Source organism: Aquarana catesbeiana, linkage group LG03, assembly GCF_042186555.1.
Source record: "Aquarana catesbeiana isolate 2022-GZ linkage group LG03, ASM4218655v1, whole genome shotgun sequence".
Taxonomy (NCBI): domain Eukaryota; kingdom Metazoa; phylum Chordata; class Amphibia; order Anura; family Ranidae; genus Aquarana; species Aquarana catesbeiana.
In genome coordinates this window covers 692670800-692682111 of record NC_133326.1, presented here as the reverse complement: position 1 = coordinate 692682111, position 11312 = coordinate 692670800, and the positions used below count along the sequence as shown (strand labels likewise).

Genomic DNA, 11312 nt, shown 5'->3' with positions numbered 1-11312 from the left:
TCCAACGAAGGGAGGGTGAGGTTTAAAAACTGCATCCTGGGTCTGCCGTGACCACAGTACACCGCCATAACGTTGTCACATGAAGTTCACTGTGTAATGCTTTTTATTATTGGAAGAATGTGAGTACAATGGTTGGAGATTTTGTGTGTTTATTTTAATAAATGGTTTGTATGTTATCACGCTATTGGAGGCATCTTTCTCATTTTATGTGGATACATCTCCCTGTGCTGAGCACAGCTGGAAAGTGAAGAACTTAGCTTACCTTGATTAACCCTGGTGGATTCTAACAGCCTATGTACCGAGCATGAGAGTGCAAGGCATATCTTTGTGGTGAGTGCGGTTTCAAGGGAGTGGATCACAATCACGATTGGTGTGGTGGAAGGAAGTTTTAATACATAGGAAGTTTATTCACTTCACGCTATGTGAAACACAATGCTTTGCATGGACTTTTTACATCATTATCATTTTTGACAGTTTTATTCCATTTTTATTTTTCATTTTTATTTACTTTCACTGTTGGAGTGTTAATACACTTGGACTTATCATGGACACCTAATATATTAAAGCCATTGTTTGACCACGTTGATTAGGACATACATTTGGAATCAGAGAGATCCACCTACCGTGTTGCTCTGGCTGTGTATCCACTGCACTCTCATCGAGATTGTGACTCCCAGATTATGCAAGATCTTAGCTTTTAATTAGAGATGGGCTGAATACCGCCCTGTTGGGGAGTTCTGCTGCCCAAACGGTGAACCCTATTGAAGTCTATGGGAGCTGAATAGAAAAAATCTAAAGTGCTAATTTTGAAGGCTTATATGAAAGTAATTGGTCATAAAAAGGATATTTTGGCCCTGGGTACTGCCCTGGGGCACAGTTATTAATGCAATTTTTTTCCAGTTAACACATACTGAAACACAATGGAAATACAAACTAAAAACACTAACAAATATTGCTGCTGTATAAGTTTCCATGCAGTCTATTTACTCCAACAGCAACAACGTTATGTGGATTCAGAGGAAGAAAATCATTTTTGCCCAGATTCCCACATTATAAAGCTGTGCTCACAGGGACCGCTTCACCCAGATGATGTTGTCCAGACTTTATGCTTGCTCAGTTGTAAATAAAGTTGAACCTACTGAGAAGCAATGGGAGAGGCTGGAAATGATGGGTCTATAGCAGTGATGGCGAACCTTGGCACCCCAGATGTTTTGGAACCTCATTTCCCATGATGCTCAACTACACTGCAGAGTGCCAGAGCATCATGGGAAATGTAGTTCCAAAACATCTGGGGTGCCAAGGTTAGCCATCACTGGTCTATAGCTTTGTGCATTATCATAAAATTCAAATAAAGGGGCTGCAACAAGTTTGTAGGATTGCAAATAGTGCTTTCTTTCCCAGCTGCATCAGAAACAACATTTTTGGGTTTTGTAATGTGTACAGGAATATATGGATACTGTGGGGGCTCAAAGTTTGGCCTCCACCAATTGCCAATGCGGTAATCTATTACCCAGTCCTGCTGCACCCCGTCCTGGCTGCCAAGAATTTCTGTCATGAGTCATTTCAAGCCTTCCACTTCATCTTCCCCTGGATTCAGTTCACTTCCCGGCAGCTTAAAAAATGTGGTTCCCAGTTGCAATAGAAGGACATGGGGTAGCCAATGTTCATGATTGATCAGAACCCCTTCCACATTGTGCCTCATTCCAATCTTATCAAACTCTTCCCGCATCCGCTGGAACCAGGCCGCCACAGAGCTGTCCTTCTCATATAAAGGCTCCTTTGTACCAAATGTGTAATTTGTAAGAGGATATAGGTCAATGGTCCTCTCCAGGGTGAGTGGCTTGGTCTGAGGCAGGTACTTGTTCACGAACTGGTTCACCCCTCTGGGCCAGCCTGTCTGCAAGCGGTTCGGTGGGATCACCGACATGCTGGTCAGTGAGGAGAGCTGCTGCTGCCTGGGCCCTGGTGCCGCCTCTTCTCTGAGTTTCGAGCGCTCACAGATCCAACAATGGTGAGCCGCAAAGAGCAGAATGTCACAATTAAAAAAAAAAAAATTGTTTTTAAACACTTGCCTACAGGGCACTTATACCCCCTTTGTGCCCAGACCAATTTTCAGCATTCAGTGCTCTCACACTTTAAATGACCATTAACCAGTCATGCAACACTGTACCCATATAACATTTTTTTGTTCTTTTTTTCACATCTTTTTTTTGTGAAAAACTACTGTGAGTCAGCTTGTATACCCCATTCCTGTAGCCCATTGGTTACATTACCTGCAATTGAGTTTCCTTTTGACCAGATATGATAAGGCTAGTTTCTTCAAGACCATCACCAGAGGGTGAGGCTAATGTTTAGCCACATAAATATGTGTGCTGTCTATGTATATTTCTGCAGGCATAGAAGATGAACTACATGTACATTAATGCTCACACATATGAATATGTGCATGCATGGACTTTTATGCATGTCCACTGCCACTAAGAGGGCTATTTAACATTGCACTCTCTTTGCTGAATGGTCTTCATTCTTGTTCTTATCTAGTACCTGATACGCATTTTGATCGTGTTACTGACCTGGCTTCTCCTCTGAAATCGCTGTTGGATTATTCTTGGCTGCTTATGTTCACTATCTGCCTCAACTATTGACTTTGGCTTGAGCTACTGACCATGATTTTGACTAGTGATTTTGTCCTTAACTTCCTAATTGTTGCTGACTTTGATTCTGTTTACATCCTGGTGCTCTTCCACTCAGCTATCACTTGACCAGGTTTGGGGCCTGACTGCACTTTCACCTGGACTTTGCATCTCCATGATGCATCATCAGCTGTACTTCTGATGATCAGATACCAGTGCTCCCATGTTCCTGCTTGAGGGTTTCTAAATGTTGTGAAGAAAACCTATGAATCTGGAAACTAAATGAATTGTCAATATTTGAAAATTAACCTATGCCCAAAGTTAATGAACTAACTGAGAGGTTGGGTCCAGTCAGGTACAAAACCACCCTTCATCTCACTAGGGGATTTTGGCAGGTCCCCCTGAGAAATGAAGCAAAAGAAAATACATACTTTGGCGCTAGAGGGTTTGAGGCAGTATGCCTAGATGCTGTTTGGGCTACACGGGACTCCCACTATATTCCAGCAGATGGTAGATGAAATTATCAGTAACACTGTGCAGTGGCATTTGTAGATGATGTGGTTATTTGGAGCACAGACTGGGAAAGTGACCTACCTATAATGCAGGCTATCCTGAATTCCAATTAGTAAAGCAGGCTTAACAACAAACCTGAAGAAGTGTGCCATCGGGTTAGAAGAGGCTGGGGTACGCCATTGGGCAGGAACTAATAAAACCCCAAATACATACGGTGAAATCCATCAGGGATTAGCCTGATCCTGTCATCAAGAAGCAAGTGAGAACCTTCCTGGGTAGGGTTGGGTAATACTGTAGGTTCATCCCAGGCTTTGCCATGGTGGTAACACCCCTAATTGACCTGGCCAAAGGAAAGAGCACTGTAGAAATCAGTGCAATCCAAAGACTGAAACATTTTAATATAGGCTGAAGTTAGACTGTACTCAGGGCCGCTGATAGGTCAGTACAACCGGCCCTGTTGTACCGGGCCCACCCCATCAGCTACACAGCAGGGCCTGGGCAGCATTACAGTTTGTTACTGCATTCAAGAAAAAAAAAAACTTTCTAAACTCCTCCCCCACTTCTACTTGCTTATAAAGGGAGGTTATATAATTTTCCTGGGCCCCATCAGGTCAACAGAGGGGCCCAGGAGGTGAGCACAGTGGAGGGACTATTTCTTTGTTTTCAGGGATTATGTACATCATGCCGCCCCACCAGGGCCACTGATAGAAATCACGGGGCCCCGAACAGCCTACCTGACGAGGTCCCTTCAGCCCCACCTCTGGTCACGCCCCTGGTCCCTCCTTCAGCCCCATCCACGCCCCTGCCCCTGGCCCCTCCCCAGTCCATGCCTTGAAACAAAGTGCAGCATTGCACCATGGGTGGCACGCGTTATGGCATTGGCAGCATGAGTGGCACGGTCTCTGCAGGCAGCACATGCGTTATGGCTCATAATGCATGTGCTGCCTGCAGAGAAAGTGCCACCCATGCTGTCAATGCCATAATGTGTAGATGCTGCAGAGACAGATACAGTGCCCCACTTCCTCTCTGATCCAGCTGCTGCCTGGAGTCGCAATTTCAATTGTCAGTTCAGCTGAGTTGCTTCCTCTGCCGCTGCCATTCACCTCACTGCTTCTTCTCCAGTCTCAGGACTGGCCGAGTGGAGAACAGAGCAGAGCGCTATGAGCAGAGAGAGATAAATCACTTCACCAGGGAACTCCCGGCCACTGAAATGACATGCGGAGCGGCCGGGGAAGTGACATACACCCGAAATACAAGAAGTAGTCCCTCACACAAAGAACCCACAACAACCGGAAAGTTTAAAAAACACGCAGATAAGTCGGAGCGCTGGGGTTGGGTGGGTGCTTGTTGGAGAATTTTTTTTATTACTATGCATTCTTTCATTCCCTGTTTATATTGCCCAGGTACCCCCCTGCTGACCAGGCCCGGTACAACAGAGCCAGTTGTACTGGCTTATCAGCGGCCCTGTGCCCCGCTATTTTATTAGTCCTGGCCGATGGAGTGATATTATGATTTCTTTTCAGTACTGCTCAATCTGATGCACAGTCAATACTAGACCACATAAGACTCGATATCCCATCAGTAGCTTACCCCAAGTAATGTTTGGTGCTATACTTTTTTCTTTGGATACAAATGGACACTGCATGCGTTTTTGGCCTGCGGCATGCTCTGCAGTTTTATTCATCAATGTTGCAGCATGGTTTTTAATTTTTGGTTTAGTGTAGTGAGACGGATTGTGTTATTTAGATACATTGTTTATCTTACATATATTTGGAATTTTTTGTATATGTAAATACCCCACCCCCCCACCCTTAATAAAGCCTTTTTGCATTTTTATACCATAAGCCGTAGTTGACCATTCCCCCTTTTTTGCTTTCTGGGGACTCCCTTGTCTCCTCTTCCTGTTGTTGATATTATGATGCTCCGTTCGGCTCCTGGCTGCAGTCCTTACGGGATGTAAAGCAGTTGAACAACTGACAGGGAAGAGCAGGAGGAGAACGTGGCTGCAGTGGACACAGTGAGTGAATAATAGAGCATAGAATCCTCACTGTGTCCTATATATCTCAAAGCACACACAATAGGTTATCATCAGCATTACAATAACCATACAGGCAGCACAGTAAGCAGGTGCTCTATCATGGCTCTGTGTCACATTGATTTTGGGTGTTGACTTTGTTATGGCTGTGCTGTGTACAGTGTGTAACACTCAGCAAAGCCACAAAGTCGGTACCTAAAAGCAATGTGACACAGAGCCATGATAGAGCACCTGCTTACTGTATGATTATTGTAATGCTGATGATCATAAGAAATGGTGAGATGCTACTTTACACTTAATTTGGGAGACCAGTAAATGTGCAGCAGAGCTGCATTTTTACTGCCCCCCAAACCAATCCCCATTAACTGCGTCCTGTCCAGCGATGTACCAGTACATCACTGGATTGGAAGGATGATGTCTCAGTCACCACTACAGCAATGATCGAGATATAATTTTTAGCCCCAGCCATTCTGCACAAAGTAAAAGTAATCCTAGTGGCTAAAAGCCGTTGGATTACTTTTACAGGCAGTGGGCGGGGTCCCACCACTGCCTTTACTGCCTTTAAGATGCAGGTTCCTGGGACACAGTGAGAGGTATGGATGTTGTTCCTTCCACTGTGTGACATCAGAAACCAGAAGTGACAAGTATTTTATCACTTCTGGTTTTGGTTTTATGTGAAGAAGCACTACTGGCTTCTGGTATTACTGGCTTGAACAAGCATCTGATCAAACTGATCTTGGTTTGATCAGATGCTTTGGAGGCCAGAGGACAGATAAGGGGTCTAAAAGACCCCAGATATCTCCATAAAAAAAGACCTGTCATGGACCATGCTATCGCAAGGATGTTGTTCATACCTTGTGGAAGCAAAAAAGGGGGAAAAAATGCAAAGATACAGTGCAAGATTTTTTTTTATTGGAATAAAATAAATAACACACAATTTAAAAGAAATGTAAACTATCCCTGCTTTTTTGTGCTTATGCGCAATTATGAACGCACACATTGGCTCCCCACTTATATGTAAACAGCAACATATCTGCATTTTGTTTCGAGTCAGGTCAGGAGCAGGGCCAGGGGTGGGGTCAAGGGTGTGGTTGAAGGGGGCCCCATCAGGTAGTCTGTATGGGGCCCCATCATTTCTAACAGCGGCCCTGACTGTACTGTATGTCTAAGGTTAATCATTCAGCATTCGGGTCACAAAGTGCATCTACCCAATGGTGGTCATATTTGGTGTTCAGCTTGTTTTTGATGCGGGGTTCCCCTTAATATTCATACCAGACCCGAAGGGCCTGATAATGGACTGAGGGGGGACCTCACACCATTTTTGTTAAATTTTGGTGTGGGAAGGTCCCCTCTGAATCCATACTAAACCCGATCCATACTAGACCTTTCAGTGGGGAAGCCGCTGACACCTGAAGATTCATTAGTTGTTTAACGAGGGGGTAGCTGGCTTCCCAGCCCCCCAGTTAGCAACCAGCTATATACAGTGTTAAAAAAATAACTGAAAAACGCATCAAAAATCACATCACAAATGCAACAGTTGTGTTTCTGGTGAGGTTCCATTGAAAGCTATTACCCTCAAATCGCGTGAAAAAAGTCCCCGACCATTTCCAAAAACGCACTGGCCGCAAAATAGATGTGAACTAGTACCATAGGAAACCATGTTAAATGGACTGTAGAGTGTTTATAAAAATTGCAAAATGCACTAAAAATGCATGGGTGTGAACCTAAGGTCAGGGCCAGTTCACACTGGAGTGAAAGGAGAGGCTCTTTACATGTGATATGCAGGCACTATCTTTAGCGCTATAACACCTGGAAAGCACCTCCAGTGTGAAAGCAGCCTAAGATATAAAATATCTTACACTTCCCCAAAACCACCATCCTCAAAACTAATTAAAAAGAAGAAAGAAAAGAGAAAAAAAACACAACAACAGGCTCAATAATGTACTTTTATTTTGCCAGCAGAAACAAAATTATGTACATTCATTTACTAGCTTAAAAAAATGCTACAGGATATATGGTGCTACATTTAGCAAAACAGTTAGCAATTGGGTTTTAAGGGCCCTGCACATAGGAGCTTACAATCTAAAATTTGTCTAAACCTGAGTGGACACAGCTTTACTTTCAGGGGCAACACATCACATTTTTATCTGCAAGATTATAGAAACATACTTAACAGTCATTATTCTTACAAAGCATTCCAACACAATATTAATAACAGCCACATGTTCAAAATATAGCACCTGCCACCACCCCACAAATCCACACATATGCATACATTGGTGACCATGTTCTGCTGGAAGCTGCATTTCTGTGTACATGATTAAGCAATGAGATCAAAGAGTAGAAGGTAAGCAAATGTTTCAGCAAACAAACAGCCCTAGCTGGGCATTTGTCAATAGGCACAATATCATTCCTTCTCTCACAGCAAAAGACCTGACATTCTCAGGCCAAACAAACCCCCCTACTGTCACCCTTTATATAAGATAGATTGTATTGTTAGCACACTGACACGTGCCCAATAGAAGTACACACCCACCAATATCTTTCAATCTATCTGTTTGTGTATGTCTAAAGTGATTGCACCTGATGGGCAGGAACACATTTTACTATTTGCAACTGCGTTAGTCCTTGGCTATGTGCATAAAATCTCCAACTACAAGCCAAAGATCGAAGTCCATTTGCATGCACATAAACAAAGCAACTGTTTTCTAAGCATATCTACCTGTGCAGTGTAAACACTACAATTTTAAATGTCCAAGTCACTGGGCATGATTAGTGCTAACAAACATTAACATCAGTCCCTGGCTGCAATGAGCATCTAAAATCCAAAACTAACTTTCTTACATTAGAGACTATTTCGACAGGAGACAAATAATATGCCAGCATGTCTTTGGATTGTAGTGAGAAACCCACACAGGGAGAACATATAAACTTTGACACAAGCGGGGGGGGCGTGGTTTGCCTTGAGAGAAGATGGCTGCTTAATCCCTCGGCTCCCGCTCACCACAGCCTTTTAATTAGCTAATACTGGGGAATTTCGAGCTTTCTTGACCACCCACTATGGGAACTTCTTCCCGTGGAAGCTCGCAGTCACGATCCCGCTCTCCGAGAGACCTTACCAACCGCACGACCCACACCATACCGGAGATCTTCCGCACCCAGAGGCCTAATATGGCGGCTCCCCTTCCCGCCTCAACTTCTTCTCAGGAACCGACTGGAATTCTCCTCACCCCAACACTACCTCACATCTCACAGATGGAGAATGAAAACACCTCTCTCCGTCAACCGAGTCTACGTGATCTCCAAGCTGTAGCAGCCGACATTAAAGACACTCTATTCTCGGCTATTTCAGACCTGCGCCAGGAACTACAGGCTATATCTGGGAGAATGCAGCGCGTTGAAGACGATGTGGCACTACAAGGCTCAGCAACAACTGCAATTCAATATAAAGTGAACTCCCATACCATGCACCTTAGAGATCTTCAACGCCATGTTGAAGATCTCGACAATCGAGGCCGAAGACACAATCTTAGGGTGAGAGGCCTACCCGAATCCGTGGACCAAGACCGGCTCCTCCAAACTGTCACAGGCCTCTTCAACCAACTCCTCGATAGGCCCCACCACACACCGGTGGCTATGGATCGAATACACAGAGCACTCCGCCCTAGGGGCAGAGACACAGAGCCCCCACGCGATGTCATCTGCTTTGTAAATGATTATGCTATCAAAGAAGAAATCCTCAAGAAGACACGAGAAAAACCGCAGCTGGATTATGAGGAATGCCACATACACATCTATCAAGATCTTTCAGCGATCACGCTACGACATCGGAAAGACCTCCGACCCCTACTAGATGTTCTGCGAAACAACGGAATCCGCTACCGCTGGAAATTTCCGTTCGGCCTCTCTGCCTCCCATCAAGGCCGCTCGGCCCTACTGAGAGTCCCAGAAGACCTCGAAGGATTCTGCCGCACCTTGGACATTCCCCTTGTGTCGCTCCCACACTGGTACGAGGAATTCAACATCTTACCTTATAACCGCCACCCTCCAACAGATGAACCGATGGACGCCCACAACACCAGCTTCCGAAGACGCAGATCGCCCTCACCATACTCTTCCGGAGGACCCAGGCATCCACCTCCTAGCCCCATGACAGCGCCTCTGCCACGCAGAGCCCGCCGTGATCGGTAACTTAGCTACAGGCCCTTGAAATACAGAGTCCTCCTCAGGCGCACCCGCTGACATCTCTTACGCCACCTCTACCAACCCCTCCTTTTTCAAGACACCCGGACCTGCACAGACTACCTCTCCTACGTTAATCGACACTCCACAGCGGAACAACCGCTCTACACGAACGCTATGCAGTATCGCCCGGGACCTGATCTTCCTCCACGCAAGGATTTTTCCCAACTACATGCAACCTGTCTCTGCTGAGGCCTACAGCAGAACACTGAAACAAGACTACCACGGCAAAAATTATACCTTACACCATCCTCCCTTGTCGCTCATCACCCTTGCATGACCACCGGACCAGAACAACCACGGACTATGTGTTACAGACTCTGCTTCCCACTGCAGCTCATTCACAACCCGAGACACACCGCTCCTGTCTTCTATACAGCTACTCGTATACACTGCTGTTCTACTTTGATACCGGAACCTGTGTATTATACCCTACCAAACTTAATATATACAGATCCTCTGTACTATGCGGAAAGTCTGAAGGGTAACACGTTAGATGTTAGAGTTTAATTTTAGATGTTTTAAGATGTAAGTGGTTATTACCTCCCGTTTCGGGAAGACACTATTATATTGCACCACACACTGACAACATATCACTGACACATCTTATATACAACTGTTATCCCAGCTTATTCTTCCTCACGCTGCAAAACACAATCTCTGCAATCTCGCTCTTTACTGCCACCTACTGACATCAATTCCTAGACGAATACACCTTCTCAAGCATTATACCCCCACAGCACCCAATACATGAACATAGGTACAGTCAACACTGAACATAGCTTACACACCAAACACCTACCATCACACTGAATCCAATAAGATACAATTATTTTTTTTTTTTTTTTTTTTTTTTTTTTTTTAGTACTGCTGATGTAACCCATTATTCATTTCTAGATTTGCACATACACTACAATAAAGACTGGATCCCCCCTCACTAAGCAACTTTTACATGGATTTGCCACGTACACCCGCTCCCCTGACACTATCACATATTAACACGCATTGACATCACCTGAGATGCTGTGGATTTCATGTGCAATCCCGTTACCAAAGGCATTTCTCTCAAACTGACGAAATTTATAAACTTGGGCTCTTCACTGCCACATACTGACTCTATACACACCTTCTCTTCACGCCTATACATAGTGTGTACTCATTCACCTCCATATACCGAAACAAGATTGATAAAGCATTCACCAGGCAACACACTATTTGTCTTTACACTGAATTACACCAGAGGACTGCACCTACTACAACGCTCAGCAAACCTTGTCCATCTCTTACAAATCTGCACACACAATCAATTTACAGATTAAAATCTTCTAAACTGTTATTTTTTGCCTGAGCTGACTACCCACACCTATGCTCACACACTACACAGGTTATAATTACTATGTGATCAGTTAATAATCACTCTATACAAACCTAGAGATATTAATACACAGGGTTGTTACCACATATGATATGTTACCCTGCTTACTCAGCCTTAGGATAGACTGATATATGGATCATATGTCTAGCAATAGATGTTCATTTACTTATGTAGCAATGTTTATTACGGTTATTTTTCTTAGTGCAATTTCCTCCTCTTCCTCCTCACCGATGCGACCCTACCCATAAACACCATACAAGCGTTCACTCACCCCCACTCAATCTGCGGTATAACTAACCATAGATACTATAACTTGTTTAAATATATTATTTACACTAACTATCGACCACCACGTCAACCATGTGACCTAAACCCGCCTAGCTTCCCATCATATATATACCACATACTTATCTCCCCTCCTCCACCACATATGTAATTTAAGGCTGTTGGTGAGCTAGACCTCACTGACAGACTTTCCCACCGAATACAGACATCTCTCGATTGATAAACCAGA

General features: G+C 44.3%; 1 pseudogene; it reads right to left on the bottom strand.

Annotated features, from left to right (window-relative positions):
• Positions 1-981: 981 nt before the first annotated feature.
• On the bottom strand, positions 982-2011 carry LOC141134794 (cleavage and polyadenylation specificity factor subunit 5-like; annotated as a pseudogene).
• Between the last annotated feature and the right edge of the window lie 9301 nt (positions 2012-11312).